Source organism: Dermochelys coriacea, chromosome 2 (genome assembly GCF_009764565.3).
Source record: "Dermochelys coriacea isolate rDerCor1 chromosome 2, rDerCor1.pri.v4, whole genome shotgun sequence".
NCBI classification, from domain to species: domain Eukaryota; kingdom Metazoa; phylum Chordata; order Testudines; family Dermochelyidae; genus Dermochelys; species Dermochelys coriacea.
The window spans coordinates 122,386,750-122,411,446 of record NC_050069.1 but is presented as its reverse complement, the minus strand read 5'-3'; the positions used below and the strand labels follow the sequence as shown (position 1 = coordinate 122,411,446).

General features: G+C 40.6%; 1 protein-coding gene and 1 long non-coding RNA gene across 3 annotated transcripts in view; both read left to right on the top strand.

The window, feature by feature from the left end:
* Positions 1-24,697, top strand: part of GMDS (GDP-mannose 4,6-dehydratase) — a 565,099-nt gene that overhangs the window by 528,257 nt on the left and 12,145 nt on the right. The gene's annotated exons all lie outside the window — the stretch shown is intronic.
* On the top strand, positions 7,367-17,569 carry LOC122458786. Its single transcript, XR_006279054.1, has 4 exons — positions 7,367-7,545; positions 12,465-12,469; positions 15,101-15,106; positions 17,533-17,569. It is a non-coding gene; the product is annotated as an uncharacterized LOC122458786 (long non-coding RNA).

Sequence of the window (24,697 nt, the reverse complement as noted above, 5' to 3'; positions counted from 1 at the left end):
CAGATCAGACAAGTGCTCTGGCTAGTTCAGTGCAAGAAATCCAATAGTGAGCAATACCTCTTTTCAGGGTTGGGCCCATTTATCAATGGTGGAAGCTGTGTCTCTAACCAGTCATGCAAAATGCTAAAAGCTAAACCCCAGACTGCGTTTTATTTTTATTATTTATTTATACTTGTGGAAAGATGTTGATGTAGTAAGCCAGGAGCACCCAAAATTTGTTCAATCCTTATTATAAAAAAAAACAGCTACAGAATTCAACACCAGTAGTCCTTTAGAACACTAAAACTTACGTTAGAGAAACTGCAGTATTTTGGGTGATTACTGTAGACTGTTGTAGTATCTTAATAAGGGAGCTGAGGATTGTTTTGACAGTTTAACAGGAGCCTGAGGGCAACTGCACCTAATTTGCATTAAATGGAACACATTGCAGCCCCCTTCCTTCTTAGTACAAAAGTGTGTCCCATAGAAACTACAGGTGCCAACATGCAGTGATCTAGTTTAATCCAAACAAACAGACTGGGACCTGTGTAATCTTTGCAGTCCGCACCTCCCTGTTAAAGATGTGGCTGACTGCAAGCCTACTGCTGTTATACTCCACGAAACAAGGAGTTACAAAAAATGTGCAGCCAATAGAGTTAACTTTCATCTCACACCAGTTCAAAAGGAGAAGTCTTTCATTGTCACTCGTTGGCTGCTCTAGGCCAGTTCCGTCACTGATATTTGGCATAGCAAATAAAAGGGGGAAATGACTGTCACAGCAGAGTATTGACCTCTAGGGGTTATTTTATGTGTTTATTTTTATGTATTTATTTTTATGTTATTTTATTTTACGATGTTGAAATTGTTACCCATCATCATTAAACAGACATTAAATAGACATTAAAAACTCATAGCAACCTTTTTCATGTACCAAATGAGCAAGTAATTTAACGCTGTTATTTAGTTGTGTGTGTGTGTGTACACAAATGCATGCACCTGTTTGTCCTTATGAGCAGATAGTTGTGTATGTGTATGTACAGCTGTATTTTCAACGTTTGATTTATGCTGTATTCAAGAAATCAAATTTAAAAGAATGACTCTTGAGAAGATTGTCTTTGTTTCATATACACTTGTTTTTCACTCTGTGGATCATACATAGATGATGTTTCAACTCTGTATAGAGCTACTCGTAAAAAGCAGTATTTGTAGTTTTAAACTATTGGAACTTCAGCTCAAGAACATGAATCTCCTCTTGGTATAAATTACTGTGTGTAAATATTCCCTGAAATAATTTAGTATTGTAATACTAAGGCTTTTGAATTGTTGATACCCTGAGAAAGATATACATCTAACACTTACAAGTACTTTAAATCACTTCAGCATAATTCATTAGCTAATGAACATTGAATACAGGCTATTCATTTTCATTATATACACAGCTTATGATCAGCGAACCTGAAAAGTGAAATAGAAATATGTTAAAACATGCTTGTATCATTTTACTGCCTTGATTACGTTTATTTGTATGATTGTACCCTCATAACAAAGGGTGTAATTTGCCTTCACTCTTCTTATTAATGTAGAACATGCAGTTGGGGGGGTTAGAATTTTTCATCCCAGTGGAAGTACAAAAGCTACAGTAAACTTTTCTAAATACAACAATAATGGAATAAGTGTAAGCATTGCTTTTTACAGAGAACTTTATGAAAATCAAACTTTTCCACAAATTGTCTTTTAATATAATTTTAAGATGACTTTTTTGGGGGAAGAGGATACAGAAGGGTGACTTTTAGAGCTTACAAAACAATGGAACTAATAAGACTGGCTACTATACATCAAGGTATCTTGAAGTCTTATCCCTTGCATGCTTCTCTGTAAAATTCAGTCAGTGTCTTTTAATCGAACCATACTTCTTCACTCTGGTTCTTTAATTTAACATAGGATGTCAGACATGCCTGATTGTGGGGTGGTTCGGTAATTGTGACAAACATCCACTGATAAGGCAAAATTCATTAAATTCATATTCACCTTTTCATTGGACAAAGATTTCAACTCACTGACCAGCCCCTGCTGCCTTTCATATTTGTTTTAACTTGGAAGTTAGAAATGTTAGTAAACTAAATTAAGTCCTTACATTCTTAACAGATCAATTTTAAAAAAACTTGCCTTTGCAAATATACAGGCAGTTATTTTTATTAGGGTACTTACAGTGTGTGATGAAATGAAACATGTATTCCATATCATAATGACTTGTGTCACACCTTGCTGGGTCAGATTACCATGCCATTCAAAGTATTTGGGGTTTAACACAATAAAATTGCCAGAATTTAAAAGGAAATGTTTATTTTCCTGTTCATATATAATAATTCATACTACAATAGTAGTTTTCTGTAAGATGAATCTGGCAAACTGAAGGTATATTCTTTTTGTACCAGAATATAACCACATTTTGATAGTAGATAAATTCAATTGTATTTAAGTGATATACCATAGCTGTCTTTCAAATTTAACTTATATTTTAGACATTATCAATAGTATTTTAGCTATAGTTATCTAAAACAATTGAAGATATACTACTGCCAATTGGCATCATAGGATACATCCACACTGCAACAACAACAAAAAAGATGTTTTCTTAACTCGGGTTCGCTAACCCACATTGGCTAACTCAGGTTAAAATGGCAGTGAAGACTGGCAGTGAAGATGGCAATTCAGCTTTTAGCTCAGGTTAGCAGCTCAAGTTCAAACCCAGGCTACCCTGTGGATTTCAACTCAACCTGCTGACTGATAGGTACCTCTGCAAGTAAAATATGTTTCTAAAATGGTAGGCCAAATTCCATCCTGACTGAAGCCCATTGGCTTGATTCTGCAGATGGCCAAATGTAACCATTTATTAAAAAGTTTGGAGATGGGGAAGCATTTGGAATTGGATATGGAAAACTTTGAGTTAGGATGAGATCTGAAAACATTGGCTCAGTGGACTCATGATATTTAAAATACTTGGCTAGATTCACCCCTCAGTTTATGCCAGTTTCAGAGGATGCAAATACTGGCGAAGAGTATTAGCTACAGAAAATCTATCAGGGAAAGAAGTTACAGCACAAGAAAGTGGCCACAATCTCCCTTGCAAGAGTGGGGGGGACTGTATAATTCCTGCATAGTCCATAAGTGAGCAGTGCTGACTAGGAAGGGGAAATGACCATCACCCGAGTGACTGGGAAGTGCACAGATTTAGTTCTGGCCTTCCCTCAAAAGCTTCCGCCCTCAGAACTCCCATGCATCTCTTTGGGGAGTTGAAGCTGCTTTCCCATACACGCACCCAGCAGGAACTCTGAGGTCAGGTGACAGTGCTAACACCATCTGCCCTTCCTTAGGTTGAATACCTGAAAGGGCTTTGCTGGCATAGGGAGGCTTAATGTACACTTCCCTCCACCAACTTCTGACTCGCTCTTTACTCCTCATTAAAAATAGGTTTGTTTAGAGGGTTTTTGTTTTGTTTGTTCAGTTCAGTATTATAATGATGTATTATATACTATAATGGTATATACTAATTATATACTATAATGGTATTAGACACCCTAAGGTGTGACTATACTGTGAGAGGTTATTTCAAGGCCAGCAACATGCCCTACATGCAACACTATCTTGTGGTATCATCACATATTACTGTTCCTTATTGCTTAAATATTTTGAGATGTGCATCATGCTTTGGCAATGCATGTCAGTCTTTTGAGACATAAGAATAAAAATTGCTAGGGCTAAACTGAATAATAAAGAGCTTTACATTCCAATGGAACTAAAAATCCTTTATTCATCACACTGAAATGCAGCCACCTCAGGAGTGGAACACAGCAGCCATATAACAAAATATGCTGACATTTCACAAGTGTTTAGAAAAGAAAGTTAGTATGTTGTGACCTGATTTCCGTCAGATAATTTGTATATCTTCAAATTAATCCTTGTTCAAACTAAGTTTTAGGAAGAATGGCATGACTGCACACATTGGGACAGATCCTGACTTTACACTGATGCCAACAAGGATGCAAATGGAATTATACCTCCATCAAACCAGAATCAGGCCCCTCCTGTTGGTAACACTCAAAGTAGGAAGATAGATCTGATTACTTCTGTCTTCTTATTTGACATAACTACTTAGCAGGAAAGGAGAGCTAATAATGGACAACACCAAGAAGGCTGAGGTGTTCAATGCCTGTTATGCACCAGTCTTCACTAAAAAGGTTAAATGTGAGCAGATGCTTAACACAATTGATATTAACAACAAGGAGGAAGGATCAGAACAGGTTTAAGGATATTTAGATAAGTTGGATGTGTTCAAGTTGGCAGGGCCTCACAAAATTCACTCTAGGGTACTTAAGGAACTAGCTGAAGCAATATTGGAACCATTAGCAAAGATCTTCAGGAACTTGTGGAGGAAGGGTGAGGTCTCAGAGGCCTGGAGAAGGACAAACATGATACCTGTCTTTAAAAGGGGAACAAAGAGCACCTAGGAAATTATAGTCAGTCTAACTTTGATACCAGGAAAGGTACGGGAATAAGTTATTAAATAATCTATTTGTAAGCACCTGGATGATCATAAGATAAGTAATGGCCAGCGTGGGTTGGCTGAGAACAAATCCTGCCAAACCAAACTCATTTCCTTCTTTGATAAGGAGTGAAAGAATAGGTGAGAATGGAGAGAATAGTGTACTACCCCTTTAAGGGCCAGGCTGGAGCCTACAGCCTGGAATAATCCAGGAGACCCTGCCCCTGTCTGAGCTATTTAAACAAAGGAAGAGGCAGCTGAGGGGAGTTAGAAACCAGGCAGGCTGCAGTGGTATATGGTTTCTCTCTCAGGCACCAGGAGACAAGCCTAACCTGACTCTCAGACTTGAGTTTGTGGACTTTTTGGGAGCTCTTACCGGGGTCCTGATAAATGGTCTTATGATTCCTGTCCTGAAACCTTATTGAAAGGGGACATGCTATTTAGCTAATGCATGGTAGCTTCTCCTTGCCATGGGTGGTTAAAGTGAATCTATTACTGCTCCACTTGGGGAAATTCAGGTGGAGAATGCCTGCAGCACCACTTCAAGTCACAAGGAGGAAGTTTACTAGCATAATAGATAGGAGGAAGCAGTAGAAGTCATATATCTTGATTTTAGTAAGACTTTTGACACAATCCCACATGATATTCTCATAAACAAACTAGGGAAGTGTGGTTTAGATGAAATTTACTATACTGTGGGTTCACAACTAGTTGAAAGAACATACTCAAAGAGTAGTTATCAGTGGTTCGCTGTCAAACTGGGAGGATGTATCCAGTGGGGTTCCACAGGGCTCAGTCCTGGGCCCAGAACTATTCAGTATTTTCATTAATGACTTGGATAAGAGGGTGAGGAGTACACTTATAAAATTTGGGATGACTCCAAGCTGGGAGGAGTTCCAAGTACTTTGGAGGATTGGATTAGAATTCAAAAAGACCTTGCTAAATTGGAGAATTGGTCTGAAATCAACAAGATGGAATTCAATAACAACAAATGCAGTAGGAAAAATCAAACCCACAACTACAAAATGGGGATTAACTGGCTAGGTAGTAGTGTTGCTGAAAAGGATGTGGGTGTTATAGGGGATCACAAATTGAACATGAATCAGCAATATGATGTGGTTGTGAAAAAGGCTGATATTCTGGGGTGTACTAATAGGAGTGTTGTATGTAAGACATGAGCAGTGATTGTTCTGCGCCACTTGGCACTGGTGGGGCCGGAGCTACAATACTGTGTCCAGTTTGGACACAGAAGAGATGTGGACAAATTGGAGAGAGTCCAGAGGAGAGCAATAAATATTATAAAAGATTCAAGAAACTTGACTTTATAGGAAAGGTTAAAAAAAACTGGATATGTTTAGTCTTCAGAAAAGAAGACTCGGGGAGGTGGGGGTGTGGGGCTGTGAACAATCTTCAACTATGTTAAGGGCTGTAAACAATTTTTTTTCCATGTCCGCTGTCAGCAGAACAAGAAGAAATCGATTTAACCTGCAGGATGGGAAATTTAGGTTAGATATGAGGAAAAGCTTTCTAATTATAAGGGTAATTAAGTTCTGGAATAGGTTACCAAGGGAGGTTGTGAAATCCCTATCATTGGAGATTTTTAAGAACAGGTTAGACAAACACCTGTCAACGATGGTGTAGGTATACAGGTGAGTCACATCATACGCATATTTAACTTGCGCGAATTCAACTATATGCGCTCTGGGAAAAAAAATAAGATACCTGTAAATAGTGCAGGCAGTTCTGCCCACCATTCCACTCAATGAGCATGAGATGGGAGACGTGAATCTGCTGTTCCCTCAGTCAGTCTCAGTTCCTGCGTGCTTCTCATAGTGTGAGCATCTCGCCACACTGAGTGTGATTCTAGTGTTTAAAGATACGTATTTTTCGTACAACATGGCCCCCAAACGCAAGCCAACTACTTCATCTGGTGCTCAGCCGAAGAAACGGTGATCTGTTCCAATGCTGGAGGAAAAACTGGCTGTGTTGGACTTATTGAGAGACGGTATGTCAGTCTCCAACGTGGCGCATAAATATGGCCACAACTAATCTAGCATCCGTGCCATCAAGATTCGAGAGAGAGAAATTCATCAAGCTGTGGCATCAAGAGCTCCAATAACTGCTAAGGTGACAAGCCAGGTGCGTGATAAGACTTTAGTGAAGATTGAAAAGGCATTAAACTTATGGCTGGAAGACATGAACCGTAAACATGTACCTATCGATGGCAACACATTGCGAGAAAAGGCTCTTAGCCTCTACTCACTGTTCAAACCTCCCACCAAAGAGGGACAGCCTTCTGATGAGAAGGAATTCAAAGCCAGCCAAGGTTGGCTCAATAGTTTTAGGAACCGCTTCAACCTCAAAAATGTGCAGCTACTTGTGAAGCTGCATCTGCCAATGAAGAGGCAGCAAAAGCCTACCCCGAACAATTAAAGAAAATCCTAGAAGAAAAGGGCTATCTTCTGGAACAAGTTTTTAATGCTGACGAAACTGGGCTCTTCTGGAAAAAAATGCCCAACCGCACTTACATTTCAAAATCAGAAAGACAAGCCCCTGGCTTTAAAGCAGCTAAAGACCATGTGACTGTGTTGTTTTGTGGCAATGCAGCTGGGCATTTAATAAAGCTGGGCTTGCTCTATAGGGCTGCAAATCCCCGTGCTCTAAAAGGGAAGAACAAAAATCTCCTGCCTGTGTTCTGGCAATCAAATGAAAAGGCTTGGGTGACAGCAGCATTATTTCTGGATTGGTTCTACAAGTGTTTCATTCCGGAGGTCAAGCGGTACCTCGAAGAGAAAGGACTTGACTTTAAAGTGTTGCTGATCGTAAACAATGCTCCTGGCCACCCTGAGGCACTCCGGTTAGCGCATAACAACGTTGAAGTCATCTTTCTCCCCCCCCCCAATACCACCTCCAACCTCTCGACCAAGGCGTGATTCGCTGTTTCAAGGCCACGTACACAAGGCTTACGTTCTCACGGATACGTAGCACTATGGATGCTGATCCCAATCTTAATGTGATGGAGTGTTGGAAGTCCTTCAACACTGCTGATTGCATCACTTATATTAAACAGGCAATGGATGCAATCAAGCCTGAAACAGTCAATGCATGTGGTGAAACCTATGGAAAGAATGTGTGAATGATTTTAAGGGTTTCCCCACCATTGACAAAGAAGTGAAATGCATTGCCAGGCAAGTGGGTGGTGATGGCTTTGTCGACATCCTTGAGGAAGAAATTGAAGAATTAATTGACAGCCATAGAGAAACATTGACTAACGAAGAGTTAGAGGATCTGATTAAAATAATCTACAGAAGACGAAGATGATGAAGACGAACAGGAAGAGCCAGCAAGTTGGAATCTTCATAAATTTTCTGAAATGTTCCAAGCAGCAAAACACTTGAATGATTTAATTTTGAATACGATCCCTCTATGGAACAAAGCCTCAAAATCACATGTAGAATTATGGACGATTTGAGACCATATCAAGTAATGTTTGAGCAGCTCAAAAGACAACAGTGACAGTTGCCAATCACCATGTTTTTCAAGGAAAAACAACCAGCAGCAAATGAGCTGATGCAATCAACTTCTCGAGCTGAACCAGAGCCAACCACTTTGTCTACAACTCGCTCTCCGTCACCTCCGTCTCCTGGATCGACATCAAGCCCTGATGACCCCCTGTAATTAAAAATACAGTACTGTAAAATTATATTTTGCATATGTACTCTTTATTATATACTGTACATTACTGTATACATTATACATGTATACATATTACTGTACAGGGTTGTACAGTATACGCAAAACCATGTACAGTATACTGTACTTTATGGGCGATTTAAGGGATTTTCAAGGGTAATTTTGACTATATGTGAATTTTGCTTTAAGCGCTGACTTTGGAACCCAACCCCCGTGTAAGATGCAACTCCACTGTATTTGGTCCTGCCTGAATGTGGGAGGACAGATTAGATGACCTCTCAAGGTTCCCTTCCAGCTCTACATGTCTGTGATTCTATTATTCCCACTAGTTGCCAGCCCTGTTTAAGAGTCTTTATTCTGTGTTATTTGGAGAGTAATGTTCTGTTTTTTCAAGGACTGCTCTGTGTGTATGATCCTTTATTCTTAATTTATAGTTCTCCCATTAACTATAACATATGCAGTGTTAGAATAGCAGTTAAAGGTATCATACAATTTGGTAGCTGTGCCATGTCAAATTGGGGGGGAGGGGAGAGTGACAGTATGATCCCACAATTACCAACAAAAAGTGATGATATGCTCCAGTTTGTTTGAATTTTTTTCTCAATCCACACACACACACACACACACACACACTTCAGATTTTGCCATCTTTTGAGCTGGCAGCGATGAGAAGTGGAGAAATGCCATAATTACCTAACTCCCCTACATCTCCCTTTTGAACCACTGAAAGTGTTTTAAGCACCTTGAATATCAGCTGACAGAAATTTGTGAATGCTAACATCCCAATAATTAGTGGCAACAACCGACTCAATATCACCAAAAACATTTTTTAGGTCAAGGCCTAAAAAGATATTTAGCTAAATTGTCAAAATATGTATTGGTGTTTTAGCATCATGAATAATGGCAATGACCGACTGACCTCTGAAACGCTGGGAGTTACTGATACCACTGCCTAGAACAAGTGCATGAGTAGGTGCAGTGAATTTATGGAAAATTTCAAACTCTCTTTCATAGCGTTGTGTCACCAGTCATATCATTACGTTTTTATTACTATGTAGAAGTCTAAATTACAATATATGTTATATCTATATCTATAAAATTAGTTTTTAGCAACAAAGAGAATTAAACTATAACCATGCTGAAATCTTAAAGGTACATTTAAACTGCACACTTCTTTAAGTGGATCTGTACTCTACATGCTGTTGAGCCCAACTAGCTGTTGAGACCAACCATATAAACAGCAGTGTAGCCAATGAGGCATGGCTAAGGCAAGTAAAGACACACCTGAAGGGTCTGAGTATGTACCCTACACGCTCTCTGCTTGCCCTAGCCATGCTTCCCCATCTATACTGCTGGTTTTAGCAGTGCAATGTCCAGCTACCTCCCTGCTGTTGGAGCCTTTCTCTTCCAAAGGAAAAGACTCCCCTTGCAGGGAAAGGCTGGGCGGGGTGCCTTTCCCCACTGCCTCCTGCCTGCTGCAGCGGCCTTTCTTCACCACAGTGAAAGGCTCCAGCAGCAAGGAGCTGCTGAAGCTTTTTTCCCCTGCTGTCTTTCCCCCTGCCAGAGCCTTTCACTGGCACATGTAGCTACACACTGCAATGTGGACACAGCAGGCTTTTCACAGTGGCATGTAGCTACACAAACTCTACATACCACAACCAGTGGTGTGTAGTGTAGAAACTGTAGATGTAGCCTAAGACCCCCCCGCATAGGAATGGATTGATTCTAAGATTCAGGGTAACTGCTGAGTCATACTGGAAGACGAGTCCAGTTAGCTCCAAGCAGGATATAAGGAGAACATTGGGCTTGTTTGGGCAGAGGCTTCTCTGGGTAAGAAGAGAGGCCTCCAGGGGGAAAGTGTAGGAGCAAGCTAAGTGCAATAGCTAGCTTATTGTGTTATTTAAGTTAAAAATGTAAATCAAAGGTAGGGAGAAAGTTTTCGACACTGGGTGGGAGCGGAAGGTGCTGTTGAGACAGTGGGGTGCAACTCTCCCCATTTGCCCATACACAAGTAAAAACATGAAGTGTCTTGATTAAAACAAGATACAGATGGGTGTCATTGTATATACAATTTTCTTGGGGTCCACCAGATTGTTGCTGAAGCTTTTGCCATCACTGCACTTGAAGATATAAGCAGATCAAAGGGGCAGGGGAAGAGGTTATCAAAGAGTTCTTGTGTGTGCTGTAGACTTGGCATCCAAATACCAATTAAAATGTTCTTAAAGCATGATAGGACTTTGCATAAGGGGTTCTCATGCTTGTAAGCTCTCCAGAGCCAGGGACTCTACCTTCCTGTTTGTAAGGACAGTGCCTAGCCATATTGTGGGCGCTATTGGAATAATGATGATAATGAAGAAAAATTAAGTTGTCTGGAAATTGTTTCACTGAAGGTTGGTTCTTCAGTGTCAGACTTCTGAAAGCATTAGCCAGTGGACGTTTTTCTTTCTTTGTTCTTGTAAATATATGCCTGCTTTCATAGATTAAAGTTAAAAATAACAGTTCAGCATATGCAGCAGAGAGTCCTGTGATGGTGTCCCTGGTGTAGATATGTGGGCAGAGTTGGCATCGAGGTTTGTTGCATGGATTGGTTCCTGAGTTAGAGTTACTATGGTGCGGTATGTAGTTGCTGGTGAGACTATGCTTCAGATTGGCAGGTTGTCTGTGGGTGAGGACTGGCCTGCCTCCCAAGGCCTGTGAAAGTGAGGGATCATTGTCCAGGATGTGTTGTAGATCACTGAGGATGAATTGGAGAGATTTTAGCTGAGGACTGTATGTGATGGCCAGTGGAGTTCTGTTGGTTTCTTTCTTGGGCTTGTCTTGCAGCAGGAGGCTTCTGGGTACACGTCTGACTCTGTTGGTCTGTTTCCTTATTTCCTAGTGTGGGTAGTGTAGTTTTGAGAATGCTTGGTGAAAATCTTGTAGGTGTTGGTCTCTGTCTCAGGGGTTGGAGCAAATGCAGTTGTACCTCAGCGCTTGGCTGTAGACAATGGATCGTGTGGCGTATCCGGGATGGAAGCTGGAGGCATGAAGGTAGGCATAGCGGTCGGTGGGTTTTCGGTATAGGGTGGTGTTAACTTGACCGTCACTTATTTGCACCATGGTTGTCTAGGAAGTGGACCTCACCATCAGCCATAACATCACCAGTTCATTCACCTGCACGTCCATCAATGTAATATACCCCATCATGTGCCAGCAATGACCCTCTGCTATGTACATCAGCCAAACTGGACTACGTAAAAGGATAAATGGACACAAATTAGGAATGGCAATATATAAAAACCTGTAGAAGAACACTTCAACCTCACTGAACACATAATAGCAGATTTAAAGGTAGCCGTCCTGCAGCAAAAAAATTTCAGGACCAGACTTCAAAGAGAAACTGCTGAGCTTCAGTTCATTTGCAAATTTGACACCATCAGCTCAGGATTAAACAAAGACTGTGAATGGCTAGCCAACTAAAAAAGCAGTTTCTCCTCCCTTGGTGTTCACACCTTAAGGGCTAGAAGAGGGCCTCTTCTTCCCTGATTGAACTAACCTCGTTATCCCTAGCCTGATTCTTGCTTGCATATTTATACCTGCCTCTGGAAATTTCCACTACATGAATTCGACGAAGTGGGTATTCACCCAAAAAAGTTCATGCTCCAATATGTCTGTTAGTCTACAAGGTGCCAGAGGACTCTTTGCCACTTTTACAGATCCAGACTAACAAGGCTACCCCTCTGATACAGTTCAGCATATGAAATTTGAAATGAAGTAATTCCTTAGACTGGAAACAACAGTGCCACAGCTAGATAATAAAATAAAAAGAATGCAGGCAATATGAGGACTGTAAGGATAGAGTATCAGCACATGTACACATTTTTACTTTTTTCTGTGGACACAATTAGGGAATTAGTTGTTGTTGCTATCTCCCAGTTATGCCTTTTAACTTAATTATAACGACTTTAGTTCAGTCAAAAAATTGAAGTAACATAATAAGTGAAGGAAGAGGGTGTCATGTTGATTAACTATATCCAGCCCCATTTAATTCTTCAATTCTTTCTCTAGCCTCAACCCTGGCCACACTGGCTTCCAAGTGACAAGTACTCTATTACACCCAGAATGTTCCAGATCTTAAAGGTGATGCATCTGTACACCTCTACCTGGCTGGTAGAGATCCCTGCATCACAGTTATAATACTTTAATGCCTATAGGATCTTCCATGACTATGGCAGTCCAGTGGCTTAGACAGCGACCCTACATTTCATAGGTACAGTCCACTTCTTGTCCTCTCCAGTTTCTTTCCCTCTTGGTTTCTCCCTGAGATTTCTGGCCAGTTAAAAGACAAGGTGAGGACAAGATTGGGTCAGTTGCTTGATTTACATTTTTGGCCACCTTCTCAGAAGGCTCACAGTGGCCAAAATCTGGTATTTGTGCAAATGTACCTTGGCACTCAGTACAGTACTTCAATAGTCCACGTTTTATGAAGTAAATGAAGACAGTTGTAGTTCAGAGGGGTATATGCTGGTTTGGAGTCACCCTGGCAACCAGGCATACATGTTCTGGAGGCATTTTTTTAATTAATTATAATTATATAACATTGTGGAGTTTGGCATTCAGGCTGAGAAGGTGTGTACTAGCTCACTAGAATGTTGGAAAGACATTGTATGTAAAGAACGTGGATTACCCCATCATCCTTGAAAAAAGGATTAGAGATACAGGTTGCACAACACATCTCTGATGCCACTTAGGGAAAGGGTGAGGTTTGAGGTGAAGAGTTCATCAAAGCATCCATGTAGACAGTAGTGGAGGACCACATTGTAAACTGAGAGACTGGGAGTCTGTTCTTACTCTGTTTTGACATTGTGGGAGCTTGATAGCACCTGCTGAATTTGAGTCTGCAAAACCGTTTTATTTATATCCTTCGCCCTCCAAATCTTGCACATCTGCACACTTGGGAGTTTCTGTAACACTTGTCTTTTGGAATGAAATTTTCTGTGCTTGGTCTCTGTCCAAACACAAATGTAATTACCAAGTTGAAGCGGAATCCCTTCCGTTGTTGACTCTTTTTCCATTTTAAAATAGTCAGGGCATACCGAAAAAAGTGGCTACAGTTTGGAACTTGATATGGATATAAGTCTTCACTGAAGCCTGGCTTTGGTTTGTTTTGAGGGGAGGGGGAATTGGTTTTGAACCAAATGGTTTTGGACCATTTGAACATTTTGATCATGGGTAGTAGAAATAGCCTTATCTGGGACAATGCAGATTTGCAAATTGAGAACAAATCTATAATTTGGAGGAACTGGCTGAGCCTGGCATTCTGGATTTCTCAATTAGTCTATCAGGAGGACTTTGTCTCTTTTCTAATACTAAAGGAACATTACGACCAGCCATCTGCAGTGGAGTGGCAGTACTTACAACTAAGACACCTGCTAACTTATCAGTTAGGGCCAGATGCTCTAGGACTGCCAGAAGCCCCAGAACTAATGGGAACCTTAGAAATGCTTCATGAACTCCCCAGGCCCATGTCCTTAGGTGCCAGCTTCCTCATTTTCCCGGGGGTGCTTGATCCCCGCTCTGCCCCAGGCCCCGCCCCCACTCCACCCCTTCCCCCAAGGCCCTACCCTGCCCTGTCTCCCACCCCTCCTCTTCCCACCCCCACTCTGCCCCTGCCCTGTCCCTTCCCCCCAGCATCTTCCCTGGCCCTCCCCAAGGCGCTCCCCACTCTCACTTCGCCCCCTCCTCCCAGCACCTCCTGCACGCCATAGAACAGCTGATCTGTGACAGGTGGGAGGCGCTGGGAGGGAGGGGGAGGAGCTGATCACTGCGGCTATGGGCAGGCAGGAGGTGCTGGGGGAGGGAAGGAGCTGATCCATGGGGCCACCGGTGGGTGTTGAGCACCCCTTTTTCATTTTCTTTTTTCGGTGGGTGCTTCAGCCCCAGAGCACTCATGGAGTCAACGCCTATGCCTGTGTCCACTGTGTACACTTTACAAATGAAGAGAAATTCCATTGTTCTGGAGTTCTTTGTGAAAGCGTGGGAAAGGGATTTATCACAGCCCTTAAAAGAATCCAAGTGGCAGAACATATTACAGAATATTAAAAATGCTTCTGTTGATCTCAGGCTGCACTTGATAGAAAAGATTTTATTGAAAATGTATTGGATGCCACCAAGGTTTCACAGGCTAAAGACCATATCTTCAGATATTTGTTGGTGCTGTTCCAAAGAAAAAGGAACCCTAATGCATATGCTGTGGTACTGCCCACAGTCAGGCAGCTGTGGAAAGAGGTGAAAATAGTGCTTGACTTGAGCAACCAAACCTCAGCCAAAAATTATATCCTAGGTGATATCCCTGCTAAGCTGGGTTTAACTCCTCCATAAAGACTTTGGGCTACAATGATCACTGAGCGCATGATTTTACAAAAATAGAAGAGTAGGCTTATGTCCAGAATGGAGCGGTAGTATGCGGGCATGTCTAAGTTAGCAGCTTATCACTGTAGAGAGCAATTGTATGAATTTGAAGAAATTTGGACCCTGTTTCTAGATACATTTGGAAAAAAAATGTTGACATGGCTCAAATAATGCCAGACCTCCATTCCACCTGACCTTTTCCACTTTTTCTCTCTCTCCCCCCCACTGGTCCCCTCTTTTGCCTGCTCTTGTATGTCTTCTCCTATTACGTTACTGTTAACCCCCACCCAAACATGTTTTGGCTGTGTAAGTACTTGTCTTTCAGCTTTGACAAGTTGTAAAATTGCGCAGTTACATAGTTCTGTTGATGATCCTATGAAACGTGCAGTATTTGGAAACATACACAAGATGTAAGTTAGCTACCGTTTTGTACTTTTCATTATTAAAATAAATAAGAAATTTATCACACAAAAAAGAAATAGCCTTAGGTCCCAGCTCAAAGTAACACACAAACACTGCACCTCTGTGCACAACTGATGGGAATGGGAGTCTGTTGATTTCTGCGGGCTTTTAATCATCCCCCAGTTAGGAACTTGTTGGGTTAAAGAAATTACAAGATCTGCTGGCAAAGCTGGGTACATTTGTTACCTCTAGTCTCCACTGTTGGGGTTTCCTTCTGTGTCACAGAATTTTTGCCACATTAGTGTTTTAACAAAATGTATGATAACCTTTGAGGAGAATCCATTATAATAATTGCTTTCAGTAGCATGTCTTCCAGTGATGTTGCACTGCTGTAAAACTCTTATTTCCACTGCATAGTCTAGTGGCTAGACCTTGAGTTTTACTCTCAGGTCTGACACTGGCTTACTATACATATTCGGAAGAGTCAATTAACCTTTCTCTGTGTCCATGTTGCTTTGAAATTATCTGATAAGAGGTGCTATGTAAATGCAAGGAATTATACTATTAATATTATTATTTATTGTTAGAACTTGTAATTTTATATTCTTGAATTGATTGTTGTGGAGCTTTGTATCATAAAAGAAAACAGGATAGTATGTTTGTCTGAAGGGGGAAGGGTAATGAGTCAGAAATTTAGTGATTATCATATACGCTTTTCTGTCAATTACAAATAGAACTATTTGTTTACATTACAGTGGTGGTGTTTTAGTAATCTTACTGGTGATAGTATTGAATCAGTGATCCTGGTATCGTTCCTCACGCTTACCACTGCAAATAATAATTATTGCATAAATAACTATAAATACTGCAGGTCTGTTTATACCTACAACTAACATCAGTATCCTGCTTGAAAGCATTCCAAACTTAGCCAGTGTCATAAAACAATAGAGAAAATTGGCATTTTTATTGTGGACGCAAATTACAATTGAGCAGTAATCTGGTGGATCATCTGATTTTTATGATCCATGATGAGAAATGTAGCTGTCATATAAAGAATAGATTTCCCATCATAAAACCTCCCTATCTAATTTCAGCACCAGACTGAGCACTGCCTCGGTTGCTCAGTCTACTAGTAAACACTGTTGGAGGAGTGAGTTCCCCTTCTGCTTCCCTTCTCTCCATTCATTACACATTTTGGCAACAAGTGTTTTAATGGAGCCTACCTTCCTCAGGCAACTGTTATCAGCGGTCCCCACTAGGTAGCTGTTGCTGCTGAAGATTTCCCATGAAGAAGTCTCTATAAAATAGTGGGGTAGTATATTATTTCTGTCAGTATTCTGTGAAGCATTTTCTCTTCAGGGAGTTAAGTCCACCAAGTATCATCCACGGTGGAGCAAATAGAATCAGGTGGCTAGTGCCATCAAAGGATCCCCTGTCAAGCAAGTGTCTCAGTTTGAGCTGAACTCATAGCATTCTATTTATATACAAGTTTCCTTCATGTGAGAAAACTCTATGCATGTTGTGTGTTAGGATCAAAACACAAAGTTACTATAAACTGGAACCGCTCATTCATGATCTTTAAGATTTTTGGTATAAATTTCTTTGGTGCAAATAGGAAAGGAAATTAAACATGAAACCTGATGACTGAGCAAAAGTACAAATTCTGCTTTCAGATTCATATTGCAGATCTCTTATATTTGGAATAGGTTGCACAGTTTGCAGTACTGACAGACACCACTACCCATAATGTTTGATTCACCATTCTTCCACTGTCCTTCAAAGGTTGTGGATCTTTTGGTCCACATGGCTTGGGTATTAATGATAATGAATCAGAAGGGGAGCTGTTTAAGCTAAACATGGGTGATTTTCACAAAAAGAATAAATTATTCCTTTGCTACTGTCTGAAAAGGGCAGATCTGGAGCCAATTTAGTGAGCATAAGTTACAATTGACTTTGGAAGCAATAACTTCTGCTCTAGAGCTTTCTCAGATGTATAGCCAAGGAACTGTCTGGCTGCATGTGTTTTTACACATCTTTCAGCTAAATCAGAAATCCAAATGCAAAATCTAGTACTTAGAGACATCTTGTGGATTTGTGACACTCCCAGAAGGACTTGAAACCATCAAACAATGTATGGTTCACACTGATGAATATAATATACATAGATTTTTCATCTGTAGCAGATACAGTAACCTTCATTTTAATATTTACTAATCTTAAATAATAAATCCAAATATAATTTACCCCAAGCCTTGCAAGTGAGGAGTTATTCCCACTGGCAAGCTAATCAATAGAAGAAGCCAAGTTAATTATTCACCTGCTGCACATGCAGATAAATGACCAAGGATTGATATTTATGTATGTCATGGTTAGAAGATGTTCAGGGATTCATGAAAAAGTAGGATCAGAAACTGGAATAGATTGGGAAATTGAAGGTAAGGTTGTAGTAGGAGAGGAGCAAAATCCATCTGGGACTCAGGGAAAAATGCAACAAAAAATGATCACAATGGATCACCAGTAGAAAGAAGAAAAGGAGTACCCGTGGCACCTTAGAGACTAACAAATTTATTAGAGCATAAGCTTTCGTGAGCTACAGCTCACTTCATCGGATGCATTTGGTGGAAAAAGCAGAGGAGAGATTTATATACACACACACAGAGAACATGAAACAATGGGTTTATCATACACACTGTAAGGAGAGTGATCACTTAAGATAAGCCATCACCAGCAGCAGGGGGGGGAAAGGAGGTAAACCTTTCATGGTGCATGATATAACCGCATTTGCTCCAACCCCTCAGACAGAGACAAACACCTACAAGATCTCTATCATGCATTCCTACAACTACAATACCCACCTGCTGAAGTGAAGAAACAGATTGACAGAGCCAGAAGAGTACCCAGAAGTCACCTACTACAGGACAGGCCCAACAAAGAAAACAACAGAACGCCACTAGCCATCACCTTCAGCCCCCAACTAAAACCTCTCCAATGCATCATCAAGGATCTACAACCTATCCTGAAGGACGACCCATCACTCTCACAGATCTTGGGAGACAGACCAGTCCTTGCTTACAGACAGCCCCCCAATCTGAAGCAAATACTCACCAGCAACCACACACCACACAACAGAACCACTAACCCAGGAACCTATCCTTGCAACAAAGCCCGTTGCCAACTCTGTCCACATATCTATTCAGGGGATACCATCATAGGGCCTAATCACATCAGCCACACTATCAGAGGCTCGTTCACCTGCGCATCTACCAATGTGATATATGCCATCATGTGCCAGCAATGCCCCTCTGCCATGTACATTGGCCAAACTGGACAGTCTCTACGTAAAAGAATGAATGGACACAAATCAGATGTCAAGAATTATAACATTCAAAAACCAGTTGGAGAACACTTCAATCTCTCTGGTCACTCGATCACAGACCTAAGAGTGGCTATACTTCAACAAAAAAGCTTCAAAAACAGACTCCAACGAGAGACTGCTGAATTGGAATTAATTTGCAAACTGGATACAATTAACTTAGGCTTGAATAGAGACTGGGAATGGATGAGTCATTACACAAAGTAAAACTATTTCCCCATGGTATTTCTCCCTCCCACCCCCCACCCCCCACTGTTCCTCTGATATTCTTGTGGCACCTTGGAGACTAACAAATTTATTAGAGCATAAGCTTTCGTGAGCTACAGCATGCATACAGAATGCATCCGATGAAGTGAGCTGTAGCTCACGAAAGCTTATGCTCTAATAAATTTGTTAGTCTCTAAGGTGCCACAAGTACTCCTTTTCTTTTTGCGAATACAGACTAACACGGCTGCCACTCTGAAATCTGATATTCTTGTTAACTGCTGGAATTAGCCTACCTTGCTTGTCACCATGAAAGGTTTTCCTCCTTTCCCCCCCCTGCTGCTGGTGATGGCTTATCTTAAGTGATCACTCTCCTTACAGTGTGTATGATAAACCCATTGTTTCATGTTCTCTGTGTGTGTGTATATAAATCTCTCCTCTGCTTTTTCCACCAAATGCATCCGATGAAGTGAGCTGTAGCTCACGAAAGCTTATGCTCTAATAAATTTGTTAGTCTCTAAGGTGCCACGGGTACTCCTTTTCTTTTTGCGAATACAGACTAACACGGCTGCTACTCTGAAACCTGTCAGTAGAAAGAAGGAAAGTCATGAACAGAATACCTTGGGGAATGGACAAGAACAGCCAATGTAGAGAGGGAAAAAGGTTGGGAAGGAGCTTCTTGTCGATTGTTGATACCCACAAAAGAGAACCTCTCATCCAGAGTCCACTGAAGACAGTCAAAAAATTCCCATGTACTTCAATGAGCTTTGCATCAAGCTCAGATAAAGAAAGAATAAATAAAGGCAATAGAAAGAGCAGGAAATGAGACAGGCACAGGGTAAAAATATATACTTTATTTATGTTGTAACATTTCAGGAGTTTAGCCTAATGAGATGCTAACAATAATGGACAATGTTAAGGACGAATATTAAAAAGCTCCTGTTTATTTAATATCCAAAAGCTGCTAGGTCCTTAGCCATTTGTTTACTCAGTCCTTACTTGGCCACATTCCTGTTTATTTCAGTGGGAGTTTGCCTGAGTGGTAAATCAGGATGTGGTCATATATATGAGAACACAAAAGAATGGAAATTACTTATACACAATATGCTGCTAGACATATTGAAGAGTTTTATTGAACTGCTGGGGTTTACTTAGTTTGTGATTCTAAAGTTACAAGTATGCAATATGGTCAAAACTTTCAATGTTAGGTATGTAAAATTAGGTGCCTAATTCTATATTTGGGCATCTGGGAAAAGGGGATTTATTTTCAAAGATGTTGAAAACCTCAGTTCCTGCAGACATCTGAAAATACCTGAACTTTTCATTAGGTATCTAAATATGAATGTTGGTGCCTAGCTTTAGACACCCAAATTGTCAAATGTTAGTCTATGTGAATTGGATAATCCTTATATATGCTGCTTTGTCTTGTCATACGTTTATTGGATATGTTGTACGTTGTCGTTTCTGATGAACATATACTTGTAATAGGGGACTAGAGTTTTGTAATTCTGTGCATGCATTTATGAGCGTGTATCTTCACTGCATTGTACCGTGTCTAGTCCGCATCTATGCAAAGCATGTGCAAAATGAGTGTAAAACAGGTTTGTAGCATCTCAGAGCAACTTTATTCAGGAGTATAAATGACTATCTAAAATACAGGATAATGGAGAATCAGGACCTATGTGCCTAATTTTTGTATGCAAGTAACCATAATTGATCATACAGATCACACACAATAGTAATTGCATGTGCAAATGGCCAGTTAGTTATCTAACTGGTCATTTTAATATGCAGTTGGCCAGCAAATAGGTCAGCAATGCATATACACTGTTTTGAAAAACTGGCCCAAGATATCAATCACTGTTGCTATTCTGTTTTACATTATGTCCAACAGAGAGGTGAGTTAGAAATCATTCTCAGATTTGTCAGACAGAACAAAACACATAAGTAGACACAAAGATGGGAAAGTAGATATTTCTATATTGACTGTATTTATTTAAACATTGACCATATTTGGTAGAAGTGAGGATCTGGAAATCCCATCGACCTAGAGTACAAATCTATTTAACAGAAAGAGCAAAATATGATCCTAAGGTACATTGTCCTAGTCTCACATGTCCTTCTTTTCTGGGGGTCTCTTATAGTCACATTAGATTGCTATTTTAATCCAGAACTACTTTGATTTATCAGCAATAGTTCTACTTTGAGCCTTGCTCAAACTACCGAAATATTTATCTAGCCCATTATTTCAGCTGCTTTTTAGTTTCTCCACAGATACATGACAGTTCTGTCAGTCATTGTTCTCTGTGTTGGGTAATATTGCCCCCTGACTTTGGAAATAGATAAAATTAAATTAGCCAAATGGTAGGAATTATAAGTGACCTACCAGGAGAGAAGAAATGAGATTTAGAAGTATTCTGCTTGCATTTTTCAGGAGTACATTTGATTCTGACAGCTTTTTGAAGAAGGGACAGTCATGTATTACGTGTATTGGGAATGTACAATGGAACCTCTGCCTGGTCCCTGTGTGCTACCACCATGTAAATGAAAACTAATAAGAATGGGGGGGACAATTGAATATCAGGGGAGGATGAGGCCATCTATAGCCTGGTTGAAGAACAATTCAGCCTGAAACTTGGCAATAGGTTACTGTTTGAATGTCTAAGGGACAGTTTAATCACAGGATAATTAAGTAATGGATGCATCTTGCATTTCAAATATCACACAGGTGATGCCTTAGGGAGATTCCAACCCAATGCCCTCTGTTGCATATAGAGCTCCACAAAAAATTGCTCTGGACTTCTTTTTCTCTTGGACTTAAAAGAGGTTTGGTAATTAAGGAAGGATCACTAGAAAATGTTAATTTTCCCCTTTCTGTAATGCCTTTTTTTATTTAACTGCTACAGAGTGAAATAATCAAGGGTTTTTTGGTAGCAGATCAAAAAGTCCTTTCTTGATTTAACTGAAGGTAGTTATGCTAAGAAGGTCATAGAGAGAACAAATTTAAAGCAGCGCTGTTTGCATTTAGCAATGCTGTGAAAAGGAGTGGAGTATATTATGCATATGTTTAATGTATATATGATGAGTGCATTGCCAAATTTATGGAAGCCTCACTCATAGGCAACTTCTGTGAACAGTAATAGTGGTAAATGTCTGTTTTTATTACTCTAAGTGAGAAGATGCACCTTAGACTTCAGTGAATCTTGTGTGCTTTTTTTTCATTTGCTTCCAGATGCTACAGTAGTTTTAGCCCTATCAGCTCATCTGCATTGTGTGGATGGCACTGCAATTTCTCTCACCCTCTGCAAAATATTCATCAAAATTCAGAGGCTGATGGGATTTGATTTGCAGTTTCCACAAATCATTGACCCAGAAGAGCCCCTGGGAGGACAAGTAAAAAGGAAATGAGGTTTGGGGAATAGGGAGAGAAGACCAGAGCAGAAGAAGTTGGAGGTAGAAAATACCTATGGAGAAAAATAACGTGAGAATAAAGTATGAAAAATCAGTGTTGAAGAAAAGAGGGGAAAGGACCAGTAGGGGCATCTCACTGCGAGGTGACTGGAGAGCATGGAGGGAACCTAAGGTATGGGAAATGTGGGAAGGAAATAGTGCTAAACAGAGAAATGTTAGAGAGAAAGGGAGAGAAATATCAAATCAGAAAAGAAAAAATGTCTTGAAAAAGAGAGAAACTAGGTTTAACAAGTGGGAAAAACCTAAAACATTTCCTAAGAGAGAAAAAAATAGATCAAATGGGCCAAATTCAGACTTGATGTAAGCAAGTGCAATTCCCCAGAAGTCTGTGGAGAATGAAACCTCTTACCCCATGCTTAAATTGGCCCAGGTAATCTGTGGGAAAGTACAAACACTGAAAAATGACTGAAGAAAGAATGCATGAAAATGAAGTTGCAAAAGAGAAATAGAAAAAGGAGAAGATGGAGGAAATGTTTCTTATTTTACCGAAAGATAATTTTATTAGCTTTATTGAATTTGTGGTTAGATGGTGATTTGTTGTGGTGTTGTCTTTGTTTGTTCCTTTTAAAAAAAAGAGAGAGAGAGAGAGAGAAAAAAAGTGTTCTGAAAAATTTCCCCAACTTTTCCTGCATAGGGAGCTTGTGTCCTTCCCTGGATCCAGCATCCTTTGTGCATAGTATTCCTGTTTTCATTCTCAAAAGTTGACTAGTAACTTAAGAATTTGCTTTTATTACCAATCTCTGAAAACACAAAACAATAAGTAAGTTTATTTTTTCATGTCAGATCAGCAAGACTTGGGCTTTGACCAGTAAGAGTTCTAAGGCCAAATTCAAAGGTACTTTGCTTAGTTATCTGAATTTACTGTTACAGTCCAAGAATGTTACATAAATGCTGGCCAATTCGCTCAAAGGACAATGAGAGTTTTAAATATGTTGTTTACTTAATATATGACAATGCACATATTTTATGTTCTAGAATACCTAATTTTTAAATCAAAGAAATGCACTCATTTGTTTTATTTTGTAAATGCAAGATCATTTAATTTTGCTGTCATTTTTCGCTTCTTGAATTAATGTTAATTGGAGATTTAGAATAACATTATGATAAGTCCATGTGTATTTTCACTGAGCCAAAAAAACCACCCATTTAGAATACACTGAATGCCTTGAGTCCTGGATAGACAGACAGAACTATCTCTCATCTTTGTAAAGTATTTTTGGATCCTCAGATGAAATGTACAATTTACATGCAGTGTGTAGGTAATGGTGTGTGGAGGGCTTCCTTCTGCCCAGAATAGGATTCAAATTTTTTCATTGCATTTAACAAATGATATTGGTAGAATACTTCAGCCAACCTTGAGGATGATCCACAACTCAGAAATATTCCCTCGTACTCCAACTATAGGCTGATGTGACTGTCAGCCTGATTTTCAGAGGTGTTGAGCACCCACAACTCCTACTGAACTCAACAAGCTGCAGGTGCTTGGCACTGAAAATCAAGCCATGCAATGTATAAGTGAGCCTTTTTTGATGAATTAGATCAGGGGTCTCAAACACGTGGGCGAAGTTATTTGCTGCGGCCCACCAAGCTCCTGCCCCCTCCCAGAGTTATTTCCTGCTGCCACCAAGCTCCCCTCACTTGGCCTCCCTCCCTACACCCCCCAGCGCCTCCCCATCCCCGCTTCTCTGCCTACCTCCAGGCGCTTCCCGCCGCCTAACAGCTGTTTGACAGTGCTTAGCACTTTCCAGGAGGGAGGGGGGAGGAGCGGGGAGCCGCGTGCTCAGGGAAGGCGGTGGAGAAGAGGTGGGGCAAGGGCAGGGATTTGGGGAAGGGGTTGGAATAGGGGCAGGGAAGGGCGGAGTTGGGGTGGGTACTTTGGGGAAGGGGTTGGAATGGGGGCAAGGAAGGGGTGGGGCCTCATGGAAGGGGTGGAGTGGGGGTGGGGCCAGGGGAAGACGTGGGGGGCTTTTGTATCTTTATATGAAAAGGTGTCAGTGATGTGGCCCTCGGGCCAATGTACTAGTCCTCATGTGGCTCTTGTGGTGATTTGAGTTTGAGATCCCTAGATTAGATTTTGAGCCCCGCTCTTGGGGCTATTTGAGCATGCTCAGCTCAGAAACCAAAAGGGGAGGGAGGCAATGGTGTCTTTATACCAAATTTCCACTCCAATGGCCATTCCAGTAGCTAAGGATCATAAAAGCAGTTCTCAGACTACAACCCTGAGGTATCTGCACCAGGACTGTGAGGGTTAGGGGAGCATAAGACCATCTAAATCATCTCTGCACTGCTGGAGGGATCTTCCTATGCAAAGGATGTCCTCAGTTGGCCACTTAAGCCATTCTTAAAGCTGCTTTCTATCACCAGAGTGGTGCACAGCAGATTTCACGTTGGCCAGGATCTGACCCTTTGTCTTCAACAGTCTGATTTGGCGGCATACATATACAATATAAAAATAAACTTATTTATGAGCAGGAAATGCAGCAGCCTCCTATTGGGCAAAACATGAGTCTGAGGTGTTAGCTATGGCAAGTACCTGCAAAGGGTTACTATTTGTAGCATCCTACTTGGACTTGTATTCTAAAGCTTTCATCAAAGTAAATCTGATTATTTTGCACATGGTTTTCCTGAAAGGATGTTATGAT